Source organism: Canis lupus, chromosome 13, assembly GCF_011100685.1.
Source record: "Canis lupus familiaris isolate Mischka breed German Shepherd chromosome 13, alternate assembly UU_Cfam_GSD_1.0, whole genome shotgun sequence".
Lineage (NCBI taxonomy): Eukaryota > Metazoa > Chordata > Mammalia > Carnivora > Canidae > Canis > Canis lupus.
Window position 1 is genome coordinate 42,251,087 of NC_049234.1, and position 14,663 is coordinate 42,265,749.

Sequence of the window (14,663 nt, forward strand, 5' to 3'; positions counted from 1 at the left end):
AATCAGACAACAAAAAGAAATAAAAGGCATTCAAATTGGCAAAGGAGAAGTCAAACTCTCCCTCTTCACAGATGGCATGATACTGTACATAGAAAACCCAAAAGACTTCACCCCAAGATTGCTAGAACTCATACAGCAGTTCGGCACTGTGGCAGGATACAAAATCAGTGCCCAGAAGTCAGTGGCATTTCTATACACTAACAATGAGACTGAAGAAAGAGAAATTAAGGAGTCAATCCCATTTACAATTACACCCAAAAGCATAAGATACCTAGGAATAAACCTAACCAAAGAGGTAAAGGATCTATACCCTAAAAACTACAGAACACTTCTGAAAGAAATTGAGGAAGACACAAAGAGATGGAAAAATATTCCACGCTCATAGATTGGAAGAATTAATATTAATTATTTCTAATCAAATGGACAAAAAACGGTTTTCATCATGAACTTCAGTTACCTTTACATGACAACAAGTTTGGGCATATCATCATATCTTATTAGACATTTAGATCCTCTCTTTGTAGCTGTGACTCTTTAAGCCTCTCATTCATCGTGCTGTTGTTTGTCCGCTTCTTTTTGATTTATGGTACACACACATACACACATTCACGGGCACATGCCTACAAACATAAAACAACTACTAAAATACTTCTGCGGCAGGATAAGGAAAAACACATGAAGCACATGAGTACATGTAAATTATTTTTCAAGATCTAGTTATTGGATTTGGTACTAAATTCACAAGTGCTCCTTATATATTTTTTAAAATACATAAATATATAAATAAATAGAATAAAAAGGGCTCAGATTCAGATCAATAATTACAGTGTATTATGAACCGAGTTTTGTGAGTGATCTCATTCTGTGTTCCTGTGTTCCGTTAGAAAATTATTCCCTGATAAAATGAATATTCAGATAATGTAGGGACGTCTGGGTAGCTCAGCCGATTAAGCGTTCAACCCTTGGTTTTGGCTCAGGTCATGATCTCAGGGTCGTGAGATCGAGCCCCACTTTGGTTCCCATGTTCAGTGTAGAGTCTGCTGGAGATTCTTTTCCTCTTCCTCTCTGTCGGCCCATCCTCCCTTCTTGCACATGCTCTCTCTCTCTCTGACAAAATAAATAAATCCTTTAAAAAGCCTTTTAAAAATAATTTATACTTGAGTGTGATGATTGTATGAAATAAATATTATAGCATGATACTTATGACGATGTATGCAGGGGAAGCAGCTGTGTTCTGGTAGTAGCCCCGGACTGGGATTAGGAGACAGGATACCATTGCTCATTAGTCACAAGTGAAATGATGTGTATCATGCTTTGTTTCCTCTAATCTTAATGCATATAATGCTGATTATACTGTTAAACTACTAATTATACTGTAATACTATTATACTACAGATACCGGAATTAATTAATGCTTGTGACAACATTGCAAACTTTTAAGCTTCTATGTGAATTAAATAAATCAAGGTTAGGGATGCCTGGATGGCTCAGCACCTGGTTGGGCATCTGCCTTTGGCCCAGGGTGTGACCCCGGGATCCTGGATCAAGACCCTCATCGGGCTCCTTGCAGGTAACCTGCTTCTCCCTTTGCCTGTGTCTCTGCCTCTCTCTCTCTCTGTGGGTCTCTCATGGATAAATAAATAAAGTCTTTAAAAATAATAATTATTAAATCAAGATTAATAATTGCACTGCTGGTGTAAGCTAATCAATACCAAGTAAATATATTGACATAATTAAAAATGACAAATTAAATCCCTAATTACTTTCTACTTGTATTTTTAAAACTCAGCTTTTTGTTTTTTTTGTTTTTTTCTGCCGGTAAAAGTGAAGGTGAGGGTGAGCATATTCTCTCTAAGTAAACAGGCAGTGTGAGGAGGACTTGGGAATGAGATGTGGGAAAGAATATGAGGATGAGATTTTGGAAAGAAAGCAAATATTACTAATGGACCACTCAGACAAAAGGACCTTGGTCTTTTTTTTTTTTTTTTAAGATTTTATTTATTTATTTGAGAGAGAGAAAAAGAGAGAGCACAAGCAGGGGAGAGGGTCAGAGGAAGAGGGAAAAGGAGAGTCTCCACAGAGCAGGGAGCCCAAGGTCGGGCTCCATCCCAGCACCCTGGGATCATGACCTGAGCCAAAGGCAGACACTAAAGGAAAGGAACCCAGTCGCCTAGACACTGCTGTACTGGGTCATCTTATATGTTTTCTCAGTCCTCACAATAAACTTTCAAAGCACATATTTTGCTTTCTTTTTATGAATTATTGAAATGAGATCAAAGAAATTCAGAAACTCAACCAAGGCCACATGTTTGGGATCCACCAAGCTGAGGTGTGAACATCAGACTTGGGCTTATTATACTGAACCATAATCCGAATATTTCAGTGTCCTATAGGAAATGGCAACTCTCTTGTCTGTTTTAGTGCTTATGAGAAAGGGATAAAACAATTTTGTTGTAAGCCAACTAATGAGGTTATGGAGATGAAGTTTTTTGCTTTTACAACTGAATGTCTCTAGGTGGAAAAGTTTTATGCTTTACCCCACATATTTTAAACACTTTACTCACAACTGTTATTTAGTTAAATCTTTATGTATGGGGAGAAATTGTTTCAATTTCACATTTAACTGAAAATTTCAAACAAAATCAAACTTACCTGATTAAGTTCAGGGGAACTCAGAACTAAACAGGATATGCCAACAGGCTCAATTAATCCTCAGCAGAATCCTACAATATTAAATATACACTAGCATTCACTTGAGACATAATTTATAATTTTAATATGGAATTTTGATAGCACATGGTGACTTAATTGTTAATATTAAAAATTTACTATTTTTCATAGATGACTATATATTGGTAGTGTTTTCAGTTTCAGTAAACTTTTAAACAAATCAAATCATCGGATCTTCTCGTGGTTGGTTGGTTATGGCAGAGATGGTTAAGTTTCTACAGAATCAGTTTCCTTTTCTTCCTCTGCACATAACTAGAGTATGTTTCCAAATTAGGTGTGACTATGTGACAAGTTCTTGTCAATGGCATGTGCCTGAAAATGATATGTACCATTTCTGGGCCAAGGCTTTTAAAACTGCAGATAGGCCTTCTTTCTGCTCTTCTCCTTCCATGGCCTGGGTGAAGATGATAATAAAGTCCAATAAAAGGACAGGCAGTGCCATAAAATGGATCATCCTAGGGGCCCTGAATCACTTCCTGAACTTGCTGGTCAGACACCAGCCCTGGACTCCTGTAGAACAGTGTTCATACTGTGTGAGAATTATTATACATCTTTCACTTTAATTTGTTATAGCAGTTTGCTTATCGGCTAATATTTAATGCTCCTCACACCTTTTTGCTGCATAAAGAATTGAAGGTCTAATAGCAGATATAACAGGGAAATTAATAAGCCAGTCTCTGAAGCCAAATTGTATTGAACATCTGGTCTACTACCTAATAGCTAGAAAATCTTGGAGAATTTCTCAATTTCTCTGTTTCTGAATTCCCTCGTGTGGAGTCAATGATAGCATCTACTTCTAGAATTGATATTCACCCGGTATGCCTTGACAATTTTAACAACAACATGAATATTAATAATATGTAAAAAGTATTAAAAGTGTTTAGAATATATTGGGCATATTTGACACAATATATAGTAGCAGTTATAACCTTTATTTAATTTTGATAAAATTAGAGATATCTCCCAAGGAAACTAATTAAAACTTTTTGGGGGGATGAAGTAGAGACTAGGTCATTCTTTCTTGAGTTTTCATTTGTTTTTAGCACTTATGACCAAGGGTAAATCTACCCTGGAAGAGGAACGTAATAGGCATTTCTTTGAAGAAGCAGGAACTCATGGTTTCCTTTTCTCATCCAGCTTCAAGCAGGTTATAAATTTCACTTTTATTTGTGCACTTTTTTTTTCCTACATAGTTTGAGAAACAGGTTTGGTCCAATAAGGCAGCAAAGAGATGAGTGTAAGAGTGAATGACAATTCATTCTAATTTGCTCATTGGCTAAAGGGCGTCTCTAGTCAGGGTGCTTGACCCTGGCTTCTGCAGGGACACCCACATTAGGGAGACAGCCAACATCTGAGAGCCCCAAATTTTGTTATGACTGTCTAGATAGATGAAACAGAATGGGGTAGACTCACTACTTGGATGGACACATCTATTGATGCATTATTTCTTGCCCCTGAGCTTCCTCAGGGAGTGTTTTATTTCTGAAATATGCTATTTTCTCCACAATCTCACGAGAGGTGTTTTTTCTTAGCATTGCTTATGAAATCGCATTTTCTACATGAAACCTCCCTAGCAGCTTACGAGAAACAAAAAGGATATTGCTTCCCTATGTAAATATGCATAATTCCATGACTATACATTATATGATTTGTTTTTAATGTAATATAAATATTAATATTCATCTTTCTGAATACATGATTATGTTTCTGGATGTCAAGCTAGGTTATTTTCCTTTCAGCACTGAGATGTACAACAAAGAATTCTTAGCTTCTTTCTTGGTCACATTTTAAAATTTGTCACATTTTATAGTGCTCCTTACTGAGAATGATGTCCAAGATTATATCATAGGATGCCGTTGTTGTACCTTATGCTCCGATTTTGAGAAGATACTTGTAGCGTTAAGCATCTCCAGAAATGGTAGCTTTCTACCAGGCTCAGATCTTTTTCTTTTACACTACTTCCCGAACATTCATAAATTCTCAGATGTCTTCCTTAGGTCACAGATTGCCTGCCTTCTCTTTCAAGCTGGAGTCACACTGGCCACTGGTGCCAGATGTCCTTTTATGTTGGAGATTTGTGAATGATGTCTAAGTTAGTGATGTAGTTAAATACAACACAAATGTGGAATAATTCCCCTAAATAAATGTCTTTTTATACAGGGAAATAAACGGAATCATTAGCGATATGGAATATTGGGGAAAAAAAACTTTCTAGCAAAGCAATATTTATGCTTTCAGTTGTCTGTGTTTCCTTATCAAGAAGCAATGTGATATACTAGAATACATTTTAGGCTATAAATTTAAAATATAAAAACTTTGGATTCTTAGCTCAGTCTACCATTCACCTAGCCTAGAGCAAATGATAGAGTTTCTGGGAGATTTAGCTATTTATCTTTAAAGTGGGAAGAATAAACTCTGTTTACCTCAAAGTTTGCTGTGAAAATCAGGCAATATTTAACTGGCCTTCTGAAGCACTTTTTTTTTTTTTTTCAAAGAGGAAGATAGCAAGAAAAGGATCTGAAATAATGTAAACTTTTATTCAAAGGTTAAGTTATTGCTAATTCTTTTATACATAATTTGCTCTTTTTTTATTTTTTTATTTTTTTTATAATTTGCTCTTTTTAAGGGTGATCTGTGCATATTAGTAATTATAATTCCATTAATAATGTCTCACCTGCAAGTGACATTTGTCAAGAAATCAAAGACTTTTGCACCACATAGAATGTTTTTTTGTAACAAAGTAAACCAGCTGTGGACCTTTGATCAATACATCAATATCTAGATTTTTTATTTTTAGCTTCTATTTCTGTTATATTTTTCCAGTCAGGGCTTTTTTATATAAAGAAAATGAACAGCTAGTGGTAACACATTGGTGTGTCATTCCGATGAACTTTAGAATGCTTAATATCATCTTGTTTAATTTCATGTTTCATAAAAGCTTCTCAATTGCAGGATCAATTACTTTCAATCTCCACATCAATCAGTCCAGATGGTTCTCATTATTTGCTAAGGATAGCTGCAAATTGAAATTTTTGAACCCATGATGCATATTGTGTTAATCCTTGATATGGAAAGGTCCTTCTGCAGAATAAGTGGAGCTGAAAAAGGTGTGTTTTACATTCACAAACTGCATATCTTTTAAGGATTGAAAGGGACTCTTTAGAGTGTTATACCCAGATGAACGTTAAAAAATGCGGTCTTAAGAAAAATCAAGTCACTTATGTATTCATTGCTGAAATAAGAACATCATTTCATTTCTGATTCTAATTTGAATTTTGATTTGAAGGTGAAAAAGAAAAACCCTCAGGATTGTTTTGTATCGCAGAATGAGCTACAACTTGTTCTGTAAACACTATTTGTTGTTAGACTAAAAATGTGAGTTACCCTTCTTTGTGTATGATACCATTTTTTTACTGTCCTTTTTTTCCTGAACTTAAGTCATAGGTAGAATATGTTGTTCCAATATAAATAGCTTGTAAAATAAGGTATCTGGTATATAATAATAATTTCATTTTTATTACTGATTTAACTAAGGTAGTTTTTGATAATTTCTAGTTAGTTGCACTTTCATCTACTTCAATCATTTTCTGTATTGCACACAATTATGAAGATTTTTGTTCAATCCTCCTACATTTAATAAACAATATAATATGTTAAATCTGGGAGGGGAAATCAAGCATCTGTTTATTCTCAAGTTTATTAATACATTTATTAGAAAAAGGGCACAATTCTCCCAATTGTTCAAGCAAGTAATGGAAATTCACTAGAGACAGAAATAGTAAGTAAAGGGTCAATTCATTATGAGGATATGACAATTATGTGTCCATTCCAACGTTGGAGGACCTAAATATTTAAAGCAAATATTAAGGGAATGAAAGGGAGATATGGACAACAATAATAGGGAACTTCAAAACATCACTTTTAACAGTGGATCAATTATTCACATGGCAAATGAAGAGGGAAACGGTAGACCTGAATAACACTGTAGACCAAGTGATTTTTAATATATATGGAATATTCCATCCAACAGCATCAGAATATACATTCTTCTCTAGTGAACAGGGAAAATTCTCTAGAATAGATCATATGTTGGACTATAAAGCAGCCTTAACACATTTAAGAAGAGTGAAATCATATCTAGTACCATTTCTGATCACAGTGATACAAACTAAAAATCAATAACAGGAGAACTGAAAAATTCACAAATATATGGAACTTAACACACACTCTTGAATATTCAAATGGTCAAGAAAGAAAACATAAGGAAAAAATATCTTGGGACAAACAAAACAACATACTAAACTCAACATGCCAAAATTTATGGGATACAGCAAAAGCAAAAGTTCCCAAAGAGAAATTTATAGCTACAAATTCATGCATAAAAAGACCAGAAAGATGTCAACACCTAAAGGAACTAGAAAAAGAATAACAAACTAAGCCCAAAATTGACAGAAGGAAGGAAATAATAAATATTTGAGCAGAAATAAATGAGAGGTGCCTAGATAGCTCATTTCGTTGAGTGATTGACTCTTAATTTTGGCTCAGATTGTGATGTTGGTGTCCTGGGATCAAGCCCTGTGGCAGTGGTACAGAGTCTGCTTTGGATTCTCTTTCTCCGTCTCCCCTTCCCTTTGCTCTTGCTCTCCTCTCTATCTCTCTCTAAAATCAATAAATAAAATTTTCAAAAATAAATGAAATAGACATTAGGACAGTAGAAAAACATTAATGAAAATAACAGTTGATTGTTTAAAAGGATAAACAAAATGGTTAGCTAGACTAACCAAGAAAGAAAAGGTAAGACTCAAATCAACAAAACTATAGATGAAAAAGGCCACATTACACTGACACCACAGAAATGCTAAGAATCATAGAAGACTACTATGAACAATTCTATGCCAAAAAATTGGATGACCTATAAGAAATAGATACATTTCAAGAAGCATGACCTTCCAAGGCAGGATCATGAATAAACAGAAAATCTGAACAAACCAATAATACCTACGAAGATTGAAGGAGTAACTTAAAAAAAAATCCCCCAAAAGAAAAGTTCAGGACCAGATGGTTTCACTGGTAAATTCTACCAAACATTTAAAAAAAATTAATGCTAATCCTTTCTCAAATTCTCCAAAAATAAAACTGAAGAGAGAAAATAATCCCAAACTCATTTTATGAAATCTGCATTACTCGATTACCTAATCCAGATAAAGACACAAGAGAAAACTACAGGCCAATATCCCTGATGAATACAGACATAAAAATCCTCAACAGCATTCTAGCAAACAGAATTCCCTAGCACATCAAAGGGATCATACACTATCATCAAGTAGGATTTATCCCTGGGAAGCAAGGATGATTCAACATACACAAATCAATAAACATTATACACTTCGTTGATAGAGTGAAAGATAAAACATATAATCCTTAAAATAGATGCAGAAAAAAACTGATGAAATTTCAACACCCTTTCATGAAAAAGAAAAAAAAAAAAGGAAAAACTCTCAAGAAATTGAGTATGGGAAGAACAAACCTTAGCACAATACAGGCCATATGTGACTTAAACACAGCTAACATCATACATAACAGTAAAAAGCTAAAGCTTTTCCTCTAAGGTCAAGAAGTAAGAAAAGGGTGCCAACTCTCACAACTTTTTCGAAAGTAGGACTTAAATTCTTATCCAGAGCAATTAGGCAGAAAAAGAAAGAAAGGGGACTGGAAAGGAAGGAGTAAAATCATCATTGTTTGTGGATGAGGTGATTTTATATATAGGAAACCCTAAAAGACTCCAGAGAAAAATTCTTAGTGTTAATAGATGAATTCAGTAAAGTTGCAGGACACAAAATCAACATATAGAAAATAAATAGTTGCCTTTCCATATACCACCAATAAAATATCTGAAAAATAAAACCATTACATTTACAGAAGCATCAAAAACAATAAAATACTTAGGAATAAATTTAAGTGAAGATGTGAAAATTCTGTAAACCATAAGACATTAATGAAACAAATAGCACAAAACACAAATAAAGGGGAAGATATCCTGTGTTCATGGATTGGAATTTTACATTTTTCAAATGTCCATACTACCCAAAGTGTTCTACAGATTCAGTGTAATCTCTATCAAAATACTAATGGCATTTTTCACAGAAATAGAAAAAACCCTAGAATTTGTATGAAACCATTGACAACCCCCAAATAGCCAAAGCAATCCTGAGAAGAAAGAACAAAGCATCACCTTAGCTGCATCACATTGCCTGTTTTGAGGCTATACTATAAAAACTAAAATAATCAAAACAGTATGGTACTGGCATAAAAACAGACAAATGGACGATTGGAGGAGAATAAAGAACTCAGAAATAAACCTCCACATATGATCAACTAATATTTGGCAAGAGAACCAAAAATACTCAGTAGGGAAGGTTAATCTTTTCAAGAGATGTTCTTTGCAGAACTGGTTATTCATATGTAAAAGAATGAAACAACATCCCTATTTTACACCACTTACAGAAACTAACTGGAAATGGATTAAAGGCAAATGTAGAACCTGAAACTGTAAATCTCTTATAAGAAAACAGAGCAAAAGCTAATTGGCATTGGTCTTAACCAGTGATTTTTTGCCTCTTACACCCAAAGCAAAAGCAATGAAAGAAAAAATAAACGTGGCTACACCAAACTAAAAAGCTTCTTCACAGCAAAAGAAACAATCAACAGAATGAAGAGGCAACTCATGGAATGGGAGAAAATACTTGTAATCTATATAACCAATAAGGGATTAACATCCAAAATATATAAGGAATTCATTCAATTAGCCCCCACCAAAAAAACAAAACAAAAAAATAATTAATAATGGGTATAGGACCTGAATAGCCCCTTTTCAAAGAAGACATCCACATGCCCAAGAAATACATGAAAAGATGCTTAACAGCATTACCTATCAGGGAAATGGAAATCGGAACCACAACGAGATATCACCTCACCTGTGCTAGAAGGGCTATTACAAAAAGGATAGTAGTTGGTATTTTCAAGGATGTGGAGAAAAGGGCACCCTTGTGTACTATTGGTGAGACTGTAAATTGATATAGCCATTATGGAGAAAAGTACCGTGGTTCCTCAAAAAATTAAAAAAATAGAGCTGTTGTGTGATCTAATGATCCCACTTAGGGGAATACAACCTAAGGAAATGAAATCACTATTTTGAAGAGATATCTGTACTCCCATATTCATTGCAGCATTATTCACAATAGCCAAGACATGGAAGTAACCAAAGTGTCCACGGGTGGATGGACGAAGAAAATATGATATATATAATGGAATATTACTAAGCCACAGAAAGAAATAAATCCTGCCATTGTTGACAGCATGATTAGATCTTGAGGGCATTGTGCTAAGGGAAATAAGTCAGATAATGGCATGTACTGTATGACCTCACTTGTATGAGGAATCTTAAAATGTCTCTTAAAGTTTATAGAGAATTTGATGAGGAATGACTAAGAACTGGGCAGTGGAGGAAATAGGGAGATGTTATTTATAGGGTATGAACTTCTAGTTATAAGATGGATATGTGCTGGGTATCCTACATTCAGTAGGGTACCGTAGTTAGAAGTGCTGCACCACAGCAGCACCTGGGTTCTTCAGTTGGCTACGTGTCCAACTCATGATTTCAGCTCAGGTCATGATCTCATCAGGCTCCGTGCTGGGTATGCTTAATATTCTTTGCTTAATATTCTCTCCCTCCTTATCCTTCTTCCTCTTCCCTATCTCTTTCTCAAAAAAAAAAAAAAAAAAAGCTTGAATGTGCTAAGAATGTAGATCTTAAATGTCTCACCACACACACACACACAAAAAAACTGTTATAATTAGGTGAGGAAGACTGTGTTAACTAACCATATGCGAAGATAATTTTACAATATTTCTGTGGATCAAATTCATATTAGACACCTTAAGTTTATACAATTAAAAGTTATATTTCCATAAAGCTGAAAAAAAGAATAATTGAGAATATGCATCACCTTGCATTAATATTCCCTCTTTGTCTCTATTCCTTTCAGTAGACTTTGAACTCTTGAAAACATTGACCAGGTATTTTCTTTATTAATTTAACCAATATTTTCAGGAAATGTATGAATGTAGTTCATCCATGTGGAATATTGACAGTAATAGACTAGGTGATTCAGGAAAAAATGCATCCAGCATTTTGAGGGGAAAAATGTGAATAAATCCATATGATTAATGTGGACAATTCTTTTAGGAAATAGATAAAATTGGATTATGATAAGTAATGTGTTAAAGAAGGTAAATCCTGAGTGACTAGATGGCAGATATAACAGAATCAGCCCTCTTGTTTTTACTAAGTTCTTCTTATTTTCTGGGCTGGTATCTATCAAGTATTACATGTATTTGCACTCATTATGGTGATTGCATTTCCAGAAACATTGCGACTAAAACAAGCTTTCCAAAAGTATGAAAAATTTCTACCTCTAGGATAGTCTAATCAGGGAATTCTGAGAATTTGATAATAGAGGATATGTAGCATTGTATTCCTTAGCTCGATTTTTCTTTTTCTCATCAATGTAAAACTACAAAGATTTGAATGGAGAGGGGATGTTAAAGTCAACCTGTGTTTGTCCAAAAGTTTGTATGATGCCTCTCCTTTGAGGAAATACATCTGTTTCTTTTTTAAAAATCCTATTTATTCCTTCATTCAAGAATCATTTTTTGTGAAGCATAGTGTCGTGATTAAGAACACATTCTCTGAAGCCAAACTGCTTGGCTTAAAATTGTGAGTCTTCCCCATAGCAGCTGCGTGACTTAGAGTAAACTACTAGGTTGTAAATTAGGGATGATAACAGCAGTGTCAATATGATCCTATTATTGATCATTATACATGAATTAATGTATATAAAATATTCGCATACAGTACACATTCTATAAATTTAGCTATAGTTGTTTATTGAACACAACATTTTTTTAATCTTTTTATTTTGAAATCATTGTAGAGTCACAGGAAATTTCAGATGTATTACACAGATTTCATATTCCCTTTACCTAGTTTCCTCCAGTAGATTCACCTTCTTTTTTTTTTTTTTACACCTTCTATGATTAGAATAAAATATCAGTAACAGGAATTTGACATAGGCACAATGTGTGCACATAGTTCTACCTCAGTTGTTCATATGTGTAAATTCATCAAGATCATCTTGATCTTGCAATCAAGATATAGAACTGTTCCATCACCATGATGCTCTCCCTAATGCTGTATAGTCACACCCACCCCAAACCCTACATCATCCCTAACCCGTGGAAATCACTAATATGTTTTTTACCTCATATTAATTTCTAAAAGTTACATATGGGATATGAGAACTTTTTATTATTTTTTTCCCCTACTCAGCATACCTTTAAGATCCATCCAGTTTACTGCATGGTTCGGTAATCTATTCCTTCAAAAAATTTTAATTGAAGTATCATTAACATAGAGTGTTGAATTACTTTTGAGTATACAATATAATGATTCGACAATTCTATACATTACAGTTTATTTCTTTTTATTGCTGAGTGGTATTCCATCATATAGATGTACCACAATTTGTTTAACCATTCACATATCCAACATTTTGGTTGTTTCCAGCCTTGGGCTTTTAAAATTAAAGCTGGTATGGAAGATTCTGTGCAGATTTTTATTTCTTTGGGATAAATATCCGGAAGTACAATTGCTGGGTAGTATTTTAGCATATGTTTTAGTTTTTTAAAGAAATTGCCAAACTGTTTTCCAGAGTGCTGTACCAGTTTGTGGTTTCACCAACAATATATGAATGATGTGATTTCATCATCCATATATTTCTTGCCAGTATTTGGTGTTGTCCCCCTCATTTTTTTCTTACTTTTAGCTGATATAATAATTGTGTGGTCATCTAGCATTTGACAAGAGCTGAGAATACAAGTTTGAATTTGACCTTGATCTTAGGGAGACACAATAAACAAGAAAATAAATAGGAAATAATAATTGAAGATAATGGGGGAAATAAAGTGAAGAGGTAGCTCGTAAGCAGGCAAACAATTTTCATTAACTAAGATGAGTCAGGAAATTTTTGGCTGAGATTTCTAAGGAATAGTAACTATACAAAGGACTAGAGAAAGGATATTCTAGAAAGAGAGAAGACGCACACATGTAGAGTCATAGACTGGAAAAGGGACGGCATATTCCCCAAATTGGGAAAGTGATCGAGAAACTTTGGGGTAGGAATCAGTTTTATGGACTAAGGGTTCGTGTCACCAGCAAATTCATTTGTTGAAATCCTACCTCCTCAGTGTGATGGTACTAGGAGATGGGGATTTTGAGAAGTAGTTAGGTCATAAGGGTAGTGCCCTCATGAATGAGATTAGGACCCTTATGAGACGAAACACAAGAGAGGTTTCTTCCCCTGCTCTCTCCACCAAGTGAGAACATGATGGGAAGATAACCATCTGTAAGTGAAGAAGCAGGTTCTCACCAGGACATAACCAGGCTGGCATTTCTGATCTTGGACTTCCCAGCCTCTAGAACTACGAAAAATAAATTTCTACTTTTTAAGCCACTCAATCTAGGCTTTTTCTAACAACCAGAACTAAGACAAGAAAAGAAAGGAATGCTGGGAAGTGTAGCTGGAGAGGTAGACAGGAAAATATCAAATTTGGATCTCTGTTCATCATAAAGGAGTTTTTTTTTTTTTTTTTTTTGACTTGTTAGCAATGGAAAAGCAACCAAGGAATCATAGCAGAGTGTGTGGGAAGTAGAAAATCAAGAGCCAAGAGTCTCGGTGTGCCTTGGTGGCTCAGTCATTTAAGCATCTGACTCTATTTTGGCTCAGATCATGATCTCAGGGTTGTGAGATAGAGCTGCGTGTGGAGAGGTCCACACTGGCATGGAGCCTGCTTAAAAGATTCCCTCATTCCCTCTCCCCCGGCCCTCTCTCTCTTTCACCCTGTTTAAAAAAAAACAAAAAAACAAAAAACAAAAAAAAACAAAAAAGGAGCCAAGACCTTGTGATTTTTCAAAATATCACTATGGCTACTGTGAAAATAGATCACTGAGGGAGGGGTTGACACATAGGGAAGTAGGGAGGCAGGTTTGGGGATGCTTGTCATATTCTAAAGGAGAAAGGAAGTGGCTTTGGCTAGAGTTTACAGTAGAAAAAGAGGCAAATGGGAATATTGGGACTTAGAGAGTGATGGAAAGGTTGACCTCTGGATATGGGGCAGAGTTTTCAGGGGCACACTGTGGTGCCATTTATTGAGATGAGGAGAACCATTCAAGAAAATTTGTTTTGTGTTGTTTCAGTGGCGGTGTGTGTGAGGAGATGTTTGGTAGTTACCTTGATTTTCGACACACTATGAGATTTCTGTTAGTTATCAGGAGATTTCCAGTAGGAGGTTGCATGTGTGTAACATATTACATTTGTGAGTCTCTTTCTTCAACTGATACTAACTAGATATTCGTTAAATGCATTGAGGTACAGTGGAAGATTCCCATTAAACTTAGATCTGGGTTCGTGTTGTGTTCCCCTCTTTCTTATCTATGTGACTAGAGTAAAAATCTCTCAAGAGATTGTTTTCTCATTTGTGCAATGGCAGTAATAATTAATAATGCCTATTTGATATTCACAGTGTGGAAATCAGTACAGTTATTCATATAAAGTAGCTCCAACACTGAATTTATAAAATTAAAATTGTTTGGAGTCCAAAACAAATATGCATTATCCTCCATTTAGTTTTCCCATTTTTGAATACATAAGACAGAACAATGTCATATGTCACATGCCCATCCTATAATGTTTGCAAAGATGTCTCAGTGTGTAAGTACAGTTGTTTATTTTTTAATAATTCATTTTGAATAATACTCAAGTCTAATGTTACCATTAAGCCTAATGTTACCATTTTTACAAAGAGGATGAATCAGG

At 34.8% G+C, this 14,663-nt stretch overlaps 1 long non-coding RNA gene across 3 annotated transcripts in view; it reads left to right on the top strand.

Annotated features, from left to right (window-relative positions):
- The window catches only part of LOC111098608, a 231,158-nt gene that overhangs the window by 83,646 nt on the left and 132,849 nt on the right, over window positions 1–14,663 (top strand). The window contains exon 6 of one of the 3 annotated variants that reach the window (XR_005368983.1): window positions 5,683–5,831. The exons of the other annotated variants lie outside the window; for them this stretch is intronic. This is a non-coding gene — a long non-coding RNA (uncharacterized LOC111098608). Of the gene's footprint in view, window positions 1–5,682; window positions 5,832–14,663 lie in introns of those variants that run through there. 3 annotated transcript variants of the gene reach the window in all.